At 36.0% G+C, this 14150-nt stretch overlaps 1 pseudogene; it reads right to left on the bottom strand.

Moving 5' to 3' along the window:
- LOC114292599 (peroxisomal fatty acid beta-oxidation multifunctional protein MFP2-like) overlaps positions 1-14150 on the bottom strand; it is a 50524-nt pseudogene that overhangs the window by 1588 nt on the left and 34786 nt on the right.

Below are 14150 nucleotides of genomic sequence, written 5' to 3'. Positions count from 1 at the left end.
CATAGATGCTCCCAATTTTATAAACTTCTTTATGTTCTTGGTCCCCTGCCCCCACTTAGCGTAACTAAGATTCAACTACTAAAAAAACAAAAGGGGAGAGAGAGAGAGAGAGACCTCAGGATCAACATTAACGCCGGAAATCTCCCTTGCTTTCTGAACAATTTTTTTTTAATTTCAGGATCTGGGCTCGCCTTGCGTTTGTCATTGTAAACATAAAACCCTTTGCGAGTAGCCTCACCTAAAACAAGTGCCATATATAGGAGTCTAAGAAATGCATTCATAATTTAGACAGCAGCACAACAAATAAAGTATCAGGAAACATTACTCGCCCCTTAAAGTTTGAAACAATAGAAATTCTACCTGCTCTCTTATCCTCCTGCATGATTGGAATTAGCATTGATTTATAGGTTCTCTCGGGGAAATTTTCAACAAACTGCGTACCAGTAGCGATCGCAACCCCAAAACCAACTAGATCACACAATCTGCATGTACAACAAAATAATGAAGCCAATTCAATGTAACACATTAGACTGTCTAAAGAAACTAGGATCAAGATACTAGGTAGCATAAGAAGCTCGACACAGACATATGACATGACATGGACACATCGACACACATGGGGGATATGTGCAAATTATATAATTTTACCTTCCTATAAGCAAGAGGAAAAGGAGGCCTTCAAGATATATTTATTATATGTTGGATAAATGATTGTTGTATGACATATATATTAATATTTAAGTCAAAAATATTAATTTTTAAAGTCTAAAGGATGAGAATAGATATGAATTTATATTATTTTTATTTTATCGTTGGATTCTAGGTTATTTTATTTAAACTAGTAATGTGTTTCAAGAAGTGTTGGAAAGTGCCCAATAAGTGTCATGGCGTGTCGATGTCCAACTCTGTAACTGACACGACATTACCTTCTTAGGAGTGTCCATGCTTCTTAGCATATAATAATGCTATAACGAATTTGTGTACCTGAATGGACCCATAGGCATTCCAAATTTGGTGACTGCCCTATCAATCTGATAGAGATCTGCACCACATTCGACAAGCAAAGGGGCAGCTTGTGTGTAAGGGAAGAACATCCTGTTAACAGCAAAGCCGGTGCAATTTCCAACTACAATTAGGGTTTTCTTTATCTTTTTCCCGACATCCAATATATCGACAATTACTTGTGGGGATGTCTTCTCAGTATGAACAATTTCCAAAAGTGGCATGATGTGAGCTGGACTGTATTAAAAGTGTTGGTGATAATTACAAATAACACACCAGAAAATACAAATAATAAAATTACAATAACTTATTATCAGGGCTGAGGCGCGGGAAACTCGCTCTCTTTAAGGAGATTCAAGCCCTCTGCGGTTAGGCAAAGCCTCACACCGGTGCAGCAGAAAAACCTTGACTTGTCCCCCCCAGGATACAACAGCCCGACTAAGTCGTATGATTCACCAATACTGCACAATTGGTTAAACCCAAAGCTTTATCACACACACCCTTTTTATTTGCCTGATAATCTCACATTAGACATAACAAAGCAACCCAAAACTTCTTCACCTCTCGTGTCCCTCTAGATAGGACCTAAGCTCAATATATAGGAGAGTCTATCTTGGTGGATAAGAAAAGAAGGACTTGACCAAGACTTGGTGACTAACCTGGAAGTCTTGGAATGGATAAGCAAGAAGAGACCAAGACAAAGACCAAGACTAGGAAGACTATCTAGGAAGACAAGGCAGTTAAGATAGGATAGACTTGGAGAAGACTTGAAAAGATAAGCATGGGAGACTAGGCAAAGACTTATCTTGGAGCTCGGAAGATTATCTTGGAACTCGGAAGATCATTATAATATTAAAATACCTGCTAACATTCCCCCACCTATTTTAATATTGTAGGTAACAAAAACTGAGATTATTAGGCAAATACGGATATTATGCATCATGGTAGGTGTGCTCTGCATTGAACCTCCATTAGTGAAACAATAATATCTACTCCAGAGCCAATAGTATGCTCAGCATTGAACTATGACTACTTAAGGGAAATAAATAATTATTGCACACACATAATATTCCAGGTGTTCACAAAAGCTTTAAAAGCTAGCACATTACGGCCTTGTGCGATCCCAGGATTCATGAGTGTGTTTGAGAATTAGCCCAAATCTCATAGGTAGCGGCCCCACTACCACACTCACATAGGTGAATTCTGTCAAGGGTGCTCCTGTAACTATGACACCCCACTCAATAAGAGCTACAGAAATTCATTAAGAATTTTTTAACAACTCAACCTTTACAACGTTACAGGATAAATGCACTTACATCATAGGGATGGGTAAAAAGTAATTTGGTGCATTTCTCACGGCCATCATATGATCGTTTTTCTCATTGAACCCAGTTACAGGATCTCTGGTCCCTGGGTTGAGTATCTTCATACATGACTCCTGCTATATTCAATGGGCTTCAACCCCATCCCCCTCGATGTATTCCAGACTCTATCTCTTGCTAAGGCCTTAGTTAATGGATCTGCAAGATTATCACCAGATTTAATATAATCCACATTTATAATGCCATTATTCATATAAGATCTCATAGTACTGTGTTTTCTTCTGATAGGTCTGGATTTACCGTTATAATAACAGTTATTAACTCGACCAATTGCTGCAGTGCTATCACAATGAATTAATATAGGTGGAATCGATTTTTCCCAACAAGAGATTTCATTTAACAAATCTCTTAACCAATTTACTTCTTCACTAGCTGTAGCTAAAGCAATAAGCTCAGCCTCCATTGTTGAATTAGCAATAATGGTTTGTTTTTTCGATTTCCAACTTATAGCACCACCGCCAAATGTAAATAAGTAACCAGTGGTTGATAATGAATCACCTGACAAGGTATTCCAATCGACATCACTGTAACCTTCAAGTATTGCAGGATACTTATTATAAAACAAGCCATATTTTATGGAACCAGATAAATATTTCATAACACGCTCAATGGCTAGCCAGTGATCATTCCCAGGCTTGCTAGTAAACCTGCTAAGTACTCCAACTGCATAGGCAATGTCAGGTCTGGTACAGTCAGTCGCATAACGCAAGCTACCAATCATACTAGCATATTCCTTTTGATTAATTACATTCTCATCATTTTCAACAGGAAATAAACACACATGAGGATCAAAAGGGGTAAGAACATGCTTGCAGTTATAAAAATTATATTTTCTCAAAATTTTCTCAACATAATGCGACTGATCAAGAAATATACCATCACAGGTTTTGGTAATTTTCATTCCCAAAATATAATTAGCCTCACCAAGATCTTTCATATCAAAATGGCTACTAAGCATATTTTTAGTTTTCACGATGATATGCAAATTAGAGCCAAATATAAGTAGATCATCTACATAGAGGCTAATGATGACATGTGAATTCTCTTCAGATTTATAGTAAATGCATTTATCGCATTCATTCGTTTTATAGCCATTCTCAATCATGCAGGAATCAAATTTCTCATGCCACTATTTAGGGGCCTGTTTTAAGCCATATAAGGATTTAACTAGCTTGCACACTTTGCTTTCTTGACCGGGTTCCACAAAACCCTCAAGTTGATCCATATAGATTTCTTCACCCAGGTCTCCATTTAAAAAAGCTATTTTAATATCCATTTGATGAATTTTTAGATCATGAATTGTAGCCATTGCAATTAATAATCTAATGGATGTAACTCTAGTAACCGGAGAAAATGTATCAAAAAAGTCAAGATCTGCTTGTTGTTTAAAACCTTTTGCAACAAGCTTGCTTTATATTTATCAATAGTTCCATCCGGTTTAAGTTTTTTTCTCAAAACCCATTTACAGTCAATAGTTTTACAATCTGGTGGTAAATCTACTAATACCCAAGTTTTATTGGATAATAATGATTCTATCTCATCATTTACAGCCTCGTTCCAAAAAACAGAGTCAGGAGAGGCCAAAGCTTTTTGTGAAGTTAATGAAGTTTCCTCCACATTAAAAACATGATAATCAGGGCCAAAATCTTTTACTAATCTGGCTCTTTTACTCCTTGGTTCAAAAACTATAATATCTTGGTTTTGTAAAAGAGGAGTAGAGGAGCCGGTTTCAGATAAAATATTTTCCTAATAATTTTGACCCCCACCATTTTTAGATTTAAAAGGAAATTTTTCTTCATGAAAAATTGCATCACCTGATTCAAAAATTATTTTGTTTTCAATATCAAAAAATCTATAGGCTGTACTTTTTGTTGCATATCCAAGAAAAGCACAAGTGGCAGCTTTCACACCTAATTTAGGTCTTTTAGGGTCCACCAGTCTAACAAAAGCTAGACAACCCCAAACCCTCAAATATCTCAAATTTGGCTTATGCCCTTTCCACAACTCAAAAGGTGTAACTTTTGTTTTTTTATGTGGCACTCTATTCATAACATAACATGCAGTTAAAATTGCTTCTCCCCATAAATTTGAAGGAGCACCTGCTTCAATTAGCATAGCATTTGTTAAATCAGTTAAGGTTCTATTTTTCCTTTCTGCTACACCATTAGATGCAGGTGAATTTGGTGGACTAGTTTCATGGATTATTCCCAAAGACTGAGCAAACGAGTTGAATCCAAAAGATTCATACTCCCGGCCTCTATCACTTCTATATCTTTTAATCTTTTTACGGAATTGATTTTCAACTTCAAGAAGGAATTCTTTAAATTTTTCAAAAGCATCACTTTTATTTTTCAACAAGTATACATAAGTGTATTTTGAAAAATCATCAATAAAAGTGATAAAATATCTATTTCCACCACGTGTTAAAATTCCTTCAAATTCACATAAATCAGTGTGAATTAATTCTAACAATTCAGTATTTCTCACCACACTTTTATGAGGTCTTTTAGCTATTTTTGCTTGACTGCAAACTTCACATTCTCAAACTTATTTGTTAGTCTGGGAATTAATCCTAAACTACTCATGACTCCCACATATTGCTATTAATATGACACAAACGAGCATGCCAAAAATTCATAGAAGACAACATGTAAACAGAAACATGGGCTTTCTTATTCTCAACATTTAATTTAAACATTTCATCACAGGCATACCCTTTTTCCCACAAATATGCCTTTTTTAGTGATTACATATTGGTCAGATTCGATAGTCTGCTTGAAACCAGTTTTGTTGAGCAAATAACTCAACATCAAATTTTTCCTCATGGATGGTGTGTACAACACATCTTTTAAAACAAGCACGCGTCCAGAGGTAAAATTCAACTCAACATCCCCACACCCGAGCACCTTGGTTACACTGGAGTCACCAAGCATAACAGTCCTCTCCTTATTAAAAGGAGTGAAAACTTTGAACCAATCTTTATCATAGCAGACATGCCTATTGGCACCAGAGTCTACCCACCACCCTTCCACGGATTGAACCATAAAAATATCTGTGATCATAGCCACAAATGGTTCCTCGGTAACATTAGCCTGTGGTCGAGGTTGTTGTTTCCGAAATTTGCAAGTTCGAGCAATATGCCCACTTTTACCACACACAAAACATGTCACATTTGTTAGATCTTGTGAAGGGGGTTCTTGGTTCCATTTCTTTTGCCTTGGGTAATTTTTATTTTGTGGCTTTCCAGTATTTTTCCAAATTTTCTTAACTGGCTTCAAATGACTATTTTTATGAAATCGACCTTCAGGTAAAGTATTTCCAGAAGTTAAATTTACCTTTGCAGTGGAATGCTCTTGTGTCATAAGCGCATCTTGTCCTCGTGCTTCCTCCTCCACCCGAATCCGTGTGATTAGAGTCTCCAAAGACGTCTCTTTTTGCTTGTGACGCATCGAATTCTGGAACTCCCTCCAAGATGATGGAAGTTTGTCAACAATACCTGCTACAACAAGATTGTCTCCAATTTTGATGCCTTCAGATCTAACTTCAGCTACTAACATCTAAAAATCTTGAACTTGCTCCACCATTGATTTTCCATCTATCATCTGATAGCGGAAAAAACGGCTTGCAGCATATTTTTTAACGCCTGCCTCTTCAGTGTCATATTTATTCTGCAAGGCTTTTCAAATTTTCTTGGCAGTGGTGTAAGTAGTATCATAATAATCGTAAAATTGATCTGAAAGACAATTCAAAAGATAGTATCGACATTTATACTCATCTGTGTTGTATTTTTCGATTTTTTCAAGATGAGCAGCATACTCCTCGTCGGTCATCTCTTCAGTGGAGACTTTGTTTGGATTTTTCTCGGTTAGGATATACACCACCTTGAGGAGACTGAGGTAGAAAAGCACCTTGCCTTTCCATCTCTTGAAATGAGCTCCCTTGAACCGGAAGGGCTTGTTGAGATCGCCGGTATTCTCGTTGGGCTTCTCCAGCATTGGCTCCATGAACTTTTGCTAGTTGAATCTCCTTAAAATTGTTGGTGATAATTACAAATAACACACCAGAAAATACAAATAATAAAATTACAATAACTTATTATCAGGGCTGAGGCGCGGGAAACTCGCTCTCTTTAAGGAGATTCAAACCCTCTGCGGTTAGGCAAAGCCTCACACCGATGCAGCAGAAAAACTTTGACTTGTCCCCCCCAGGATACAACAGCCCGACTAAGTCGTATGATTCACCAATACTGCACAATTGGTTAAACCCAAAGCTTTATCACACACACCCTTTTTATTTACCTGATAATCTCACATTAGACATAACAAAGCAACCCAAAACTTCTTCACCTCTCGTGTCCCTCTAGATAGGACCTAAGCTCAATATATAGGAGAGTCTATCTTGGTGGATAAGAAAAGAAGGACTTGACCAAGACTTGGTGACTAACCTGGAAGTCTTGGAATGGATAAGAAAGAGGAGACCAAGACAAAGACCAAGACTAGGAAGACTATCTAGGAAGACAAGGTGGTTAAGATAGGATAGACTTGGAGAAGACTTGAAAAAAAAAGCATGGGAGACTAGGCAAAGACTTATCTTGGAGCTCGGAAGATTATCTTGGAACTCGGAAGATCATTATAATATTAAAATACCTGCTAACAAAAAGCAAAAAATCAATTGTTAGGCCGTCGTTTTGCTTGGGCTAAATAAGCCAAAATACAAAAAAAAAAAAAAAAAACATGTTTGTTTCAGCTAAAAAAATCTATATTTTTTTTTTAAAAAAAAAAGCAACTGTTCCACTAAAACAAACAAAATTTTTAGCAATTACCAAACGCATCAGCTTTTTTAGATTACAAAAAGCAATTGCTAAACCCCATTTTCATGAAGAAAGGTGCAAGAAAAAACAATGGAAATGTTATTCCAAATATTACCTGAAGAAATGGGCTCCAATGATCCGGTCATGGGACCTGGTCTTCTCCCCAATCAGGTTCAAGTCAATGGTGGAAGTGTTACTTGCAAGTATGCAGTGCGGAGGGCAATATTTTTCCAGATCAGAAAAAATTTGTTGCTTTAAAGAGGCATTCTCAATAGCGGCCTATTTGAAGCATTGACAACAAGAAGTACTATAAAACTTGAAAACAAAATGAAACAGAAACCGAAAAATGAAAAATGATAAACAAAATTTATATTATTCTGCATTACCTCTATGACCATGTCTACATCTCTAAAGCTTTCACAGTCAAGGACACCCTTGAGAAGAGAAAGGGTTTTTAAAAACTTCTCTTCATTCATTTTCCCTTTCTTTACACGACTTTGCAAATTGGCTGAATAAAATGAATATTGATTAGAATTCAGAGACCATACAAACAAAAGAATCTCAAGTTAGAAGAACTGATGAACAAGATGTAGTCTAAACCACTGTTGTTAGTACTTTATGATTCACGACGCGTATCATACAATTTAATACTTTTTAGAAGCAAATTGATATTATTATCAATTTGTATCTTAAATCAAATGTATCTCATGATATATATATGACACATGATGCGACACATATATTACATAAATACTAAAATATCTTTAGCAACTTTGGAAAAAAAAAATAATTGAACTTATCTTAAGTAACTTAATATTGTAAAAAAATTTAATCAACTCATTAAAAAAGAGTTTTATTTTTTTTGAGAATGGTACTTTTTATTTTATTTTTGTCTACTGTTTTGACAAATATCTACTTGTATGATATAGGTAGCTTGTATCATTGATTTATACTTACTAACACGGTTAAAGTTTAAAATTTTCTATTATGGACAAGGCAAACTATTGATTATACACAAGATATTTATTTTTTATATAACTATATTTATTTTTCTACCTATTTTTCAAGATGGTAAGCAATCTTAGGATATGCAATTCAGAAAAATATATGAAATATGATTCGTATTCCAATTTGAAAACTATCTTCTAAACATAGAACTTTGGCCTCACCTCTAACTCTACCTACACCCGCCTATAGGAAATTCTCATTGACTTCTTTCAGGACCACAGGATAGTTACTAAGAATCAATGTTGTTGCTATGCCAGAGCCCATTAATCCACCACCAAGAATAGCAACCTTACTTATTCATCTTGGTACGAGACCCCGATCAGTGATCCCAGGAACCTTGCAAGCAAAATGTGTTAGTAAATTTAAACATAAAATGTTTACAGCGTCACCTCAGGTAATGCTGCATAAAGACTCTAAATTAATGGTTTTGCCTATCCACAAACAAAATAGAGGGAAAAAATTAACTGCAATATTGGATTGTGATCTAGATTAGCTTTCTACAAAAAGCAATAATCACTTTTTACATTAGGAGAAATCATTGGGAACAATATTATGAGCCTTGTGCTTATGTGCAATTTCTTAAAAGCTTTTAAAATGTATTTCAAAATCACCAATATGTTCACAGGTAACTCTGGATTAAGCTGGAAATCATGATTTCAAGTTTGAATAACCCAAATTACAAAACTGATTTAACACTATTGACTACCAACTATAACTAGATTAGTGGATCATTGAACATTAGCAAATTCATGATAAACCAAAGTCAAAGTAGCAGCATCAAGAACATGAAAATATTAACTGTTTACCTTAAACTAATAGACTATGAATTCAAATTAACACAGTTTTCTACTTCCACAAACTTCGGAAGATTGATTACAGTTCTGATTCTGAAGGTACCCGACATTAAAAATAACTCAAAAGAGTCTAAAACCTCATAAAAATAAGTTGTTATTTTGCCATTCAAATAGCAAACTACCTCAAATTTCACTATGCATCTACAAACTGATTTTAGTGATAAAACTGTGAGACATTAAATTTTCAAAACCTCACTTCTAAGTGAGGACCAAGAAGTTGTCCATCGAAAGCATGGCTACAACATGAGATAGAAATGAAGTGGCAACACTCGTTACAATTCTAACACTCATAAAAATTATAACTTCATCATACCCTTGAGGTTCCACGTTGAGCAAAGAAGATGTGGAACAAGCTCTTGCAAGTATCTGAATGTAAGAGTCCTTCGAAAGCTTCAACTTCCTGTGAATATCACACACTTACAGTCGTATTATGGTATGCTAGCCATAATGCAAAAGAGAATTAGGGATAGTTCAGAACCTTCCAAAGCCCAGCACGGGGACCAGAAACTATACCCTCTTCAATAACATTAATGCAAACTATTGGATGCTCAAGGTTGGGAGCTTGTTTTCGGGCCTGAGTTCTTGCAAACTTTAGTATTTCCCTTGCCTCACCAAGTGGCTCTATCTTGTCAGTCTTATAAAGGCTTTTAACCCATGGTCTTTTGGCCTCCAAAATATCTAGTGCCCACTGACAAGCAGTATTTATCAACTCATCGGGTGAGACTGTGGCATCCACTAGACCTAAATCGTGAGCTTCCTCTCCTTTAACTGGCTTTGATGTCTATCAGAGAGAGTGAGAGTTCAAAAATTAATTTAACAAGATTACGACTGCACCAGGATTTTTTTGTATAAATGAGGTAAATGCAAAGCAAGCTAGCATACCAGCATCATTTCAAGGGCGTGGAAGCCGCTGTGTACCTAAGACAATTTAGGAGCATGAGTCGATGAAAAGGAGGGGAAAAAACAGCATTTAGCCATAATTGACACTATAAACATCATAGCAACAATGTTGACATGAAACATTTTCATGCATAAAATGCAAGCATTAAGGCTTTCATCGATACAGAGGCCTGGCTAGTGCTTTTTGGTGTGTTATTCAGATGAAAGGCTTGCTTGACTAAAATAGTTTAGTAAAAGGGCTCAAGGAACTAACAAAAAAACATATTGCTGCTTTTGGGCTAAAGACTATTTACTTCCAGCAAACTATGTTCATAAGCTCTTTTTATTCGAGAGTTTTTGTCTAAATTTCCCTTTATATATTCCATTTCCACAGAATGCTATGATAAAGTGGCAAAGTTCTGATTATTTAAAATTGAATAAGAAGTTAATAGTTACACTCAACTAAAATCCATTCCAACCTCGAGTTCATCTCCAAACAATAAAAAATAAATCACTGCAAATTTAAGCAAAGAGCTATACCTCCAAATCTAGGAATTACCCCAAGCCGAAGTTCAGGTAAGCCTAGTTGGGCACTAGGAGTAGATATCCGTGCATGGCAGGCCTGGCAGAGCAAATGTACAACATCATTTACATGAATTCAAGAGAACAGTCCCTAGTCAAAAAGATGAAGCAGTACATACCATTGCAACCTCTAGCCCTCCACCTAAAGCGAGGCCATCAATAGCAGCAACTGAAGGCTTTCTCGCAGCTGAGCGAAGAGAAGCCATGAAAATAAGTAACACAAACTTTTATGATCAAATAGGACGAGAGCAGAGGAAAAGAGTGAAATGCAGCAAGATTACCTTCCACGGTGTCAGTAAGAACCTCTACTGACATAAAGCCAGGTTTTGGAGGTGCAACTGTGATAAAACAGAACTCAATTTTAGGAAATATGTGATTGTGCAGCACAAGAATAGATAACGCATAAACAAATATACATACTCTTTCCCCCTTGCATTCCACCAAAAGTGGTTATATCAAAACCGCCAAAAAACTTGCCCTTTGCACCTGATCTAGTAACAGAAATATTAGCTTCGTATCTCATCATAAGAAAATGATAAGCCATCATCTCTTCACATTACCAGTAACAACAATTGCCTTCACATCATCTCTTTGTAAGGCTTGCTCATAACACTCTTTCAAGCCCTATAATACTGAAAAAATAAAAAGGGAAGGGTGAGAGGGGGAAAAAGAAAGAAAAAGGAGTTACACCACAAATTCAGAACAAGTAGAAATCCAACATCTATCTATTTACTGAAAGAAAAGGTTGAAGAAACCATACATCTCCAAAAGCCTAGCGAATAGGCAATGTCCTTGTGAGTTGCCTAAGAGCATATGCAGTTTTGATGTATACATTCTATATCATACGAATGGTGGGAAGATAATGAAGAAAATTAAATGTACAAGTGTCTATCGATAAGGTTCTAGAAGAACCTTCAACATAAGAAAGCTGAAAAAATATTGGCTGTGCTTGGCAGAGATCTTAAAAACATTTTTTTCTTTTACTGGTCTGTGTGCAACTTTTTCACTTCATTTCATTATACATGAAGAAGCAAAGTCAGCAAATATTCCTCAATCAATTCGGCATAATATCAATCACCTTCTTGTTTCCAAAAAGAAGCACATATACACCTCTCTCTCTCTGTGGAAAATCATTTCTCACATGTTATCCTGCTAGTATTTTGCAGTCTTCCTAAGATTTCTTGGGCAGCCAAATACATCCTTCATTTCCCATTTAATTCACTCATCATTTGTTTAGCAACTCTTAGTACTTCTTTTGATTTAAAAATAAACATTAGTACATCTCTGCATTCGAAATTATTCGCTTCTTGATTTGGACTCTTGAAAGCAGATAGATTATACCAACATGACAAACCAACCAAGAAGTTCCTCAATTCACCTACTTCACTTGTCCTCTTGCTATTTCAAGTTAGTATACTATAAGATTTAGTTAGCTACTTCAACCAACAATGCAATAAATAGTACACAAATTTCGGTCACAAAGCAGAAGAACCTTACTGTAACAATGCATCAACAAGCACAAACAAATCCATAATTAACAAGGACAAATACTCAACTTTTTATTTCATTTGGATTTTGATAGGCAATTTTGGCATTATCAAAAGTCAGAATAGTTTGTTTTCTCACCAAATCTTCTCCACTTTTGGCTGGATTCAAAAGATGGGTTGTAATAGAAAAATGTGTCTATTTCTTCCCATTTCCTTCCTCTTTAGTAAACCCCCATTTCACCCCAGTTTTATTTATTTTCTTTTCTCTCCAAATCACCAAATCCAAAGAGACTGTTTAGGGCAATGTTTTGGTTTTCTTATTTTTCTTATTTTTTTGTGCTCTCCAGGGACGGCTCTACCTGTAGCTCAGGGTATTCACTTAAATAATTGTTGGTATGACTTATCATCACGAAAATTTTGAACATCTGACCCACTCCATTAAAATTATACAAAAAAAATCTTATTTGATAATATTGATAATCAAGTTATTATGCAAGGATTTGAAAATCTTAAAAATCACAATTGTAAAAGTCACTTTGAAAACTGTTTTTTCGTACTGAATTTTTTTTTTCATATTTTAGTCATTAAAAAAAACAAAATTAAATCAAATCTACATGCACCTAATTATTAGAATATTTATGAAGAAATTTATAATAAAAAAATACTAAATAATAAAAAGAAAGAAAGAATTTTTTTTTTATTTTTTATTTTTTTGTCTTTAGTAATTTTGTTTTTAGATTTTTCACAAGTATTTTAATTTTTAGGTGCATAAAAAAGTAAAACAAAATAATGTGCAGTATTTACAATTTTTTTTCTTCAAACAATAGTTTATATATTATAATTCTCTTCTATTTATGATTCAACAAGTTTAAATGGATAGATTTATTGGAAATAGATTATAAATATTAGTAAGTGTGATTTTATTTTGGGTAAATTACACTACCCTCCACTGAAGTTTGAAAAAAAAAAAACATAATTATACCACCCTCTTTTGGTCCTACTAAACACCGAGACCGTGCCCTTGCATCCATGGCAAGGTACCAGCAACAGCTCGCTAAGTCGTACAATCAACGTGTTCAGCTACGCCGTTATACACTAGGAGAATTGGTCCTCAAGAAATTGCTTCCCGCTGCTAGGAATCTGGCAGATGGAAAATTGGGTCCTAACTGGGACGGTCCCTATCAGATTGACTCAATCATAGGAACAAGGGCATATCGGCTCAAAGACATGGATGGAAGAAGCTTGCCACGTTCGTGGAATTCCACACTTGCGCAAATTTTATCATTAAGTTAACTTGTATGGCACGATAGCTGGTTTTGATTTTACGACGTGTATATCTTTCTTTTTTCAATACAATGTTCCCTCTTATCCAGTGAGTTCTGGTTGTGTCAAAAGCCTCCGAATTCAGAGCGCCCTTCGTGAATGACACGTTTGGGCCAACACAAAGAAGCCTCCGAATTCGAAGCGCCCATCGTGAATGACACGTTTAGGCCGAATAAGCCTTCGAATTCGGAGCGCCCTTCATGAATGACGTTTGGGCCAACACAAAGAAGCCTTCGAATTCGGAGCGCCCATCGTGAATAACACGTTTGGGCCGAATAGGCCTCTGAATTCGAAGCGCCCTTCGTAAATGACGTTTGGCCCAACATAAAGAAGCCTCTGAATTCAGAGCGCCCATCGTGAATGACACGTTTGGGCCAAATAAGCCTTCAAATTCGGAGTGCCCCTCGTGAATGACAAGTTTGGGCCAACACAAAGAAGCCTCCGAATTCGGAGCGCCCATCGTGAATGACATGTTTGGGCCGAATAAGCCTCCAAATTTGGACCGCTTTTCGTGAATGACATTTGGGCCAACACAAAGAAGCCTTTGAATTTGGAGCGCCCTTCGTGAATGACACGTTTGGGCCGAATAAACGTCCGAATTCAGAGCGCCTTCGTGGAAATCATGATTGGCAAGACAAAAAGCCTTCGAATTCAGAGACCTATCCGCGAATGACACGTTTGGGTTGAATAATCCTTCAAATTCGGAGCTCCTTTCATGGATATTGTGATCGACGTAAAGTAGTAGACATAACTTAATCTGCAAGCATTGATCGAAATAACATATAGACATTCAGAATAATATGTTTTATTCAATAGATCATAA

The sequence above is a fragment of the Camellia sinensis genome, chromosome 7, assembly GCF_055761805.1.
Source record: "Camellia sinensis isolate YWXY chromosome 7, ASM5576180v1, whole genome shotgun sequence".
In the NCBI taxonomy this organism is placed as follows: Eukaryota; Viridiplantae; Streptophyta; class Magnoliopsida; order Ericales; family Theaceae; genus Camellia; species Camellia sinensis.
Note: the sequence above shows the minus strand (reverse complement) of the source record. Positions and strands in the feature narration are given on the sequence as shown.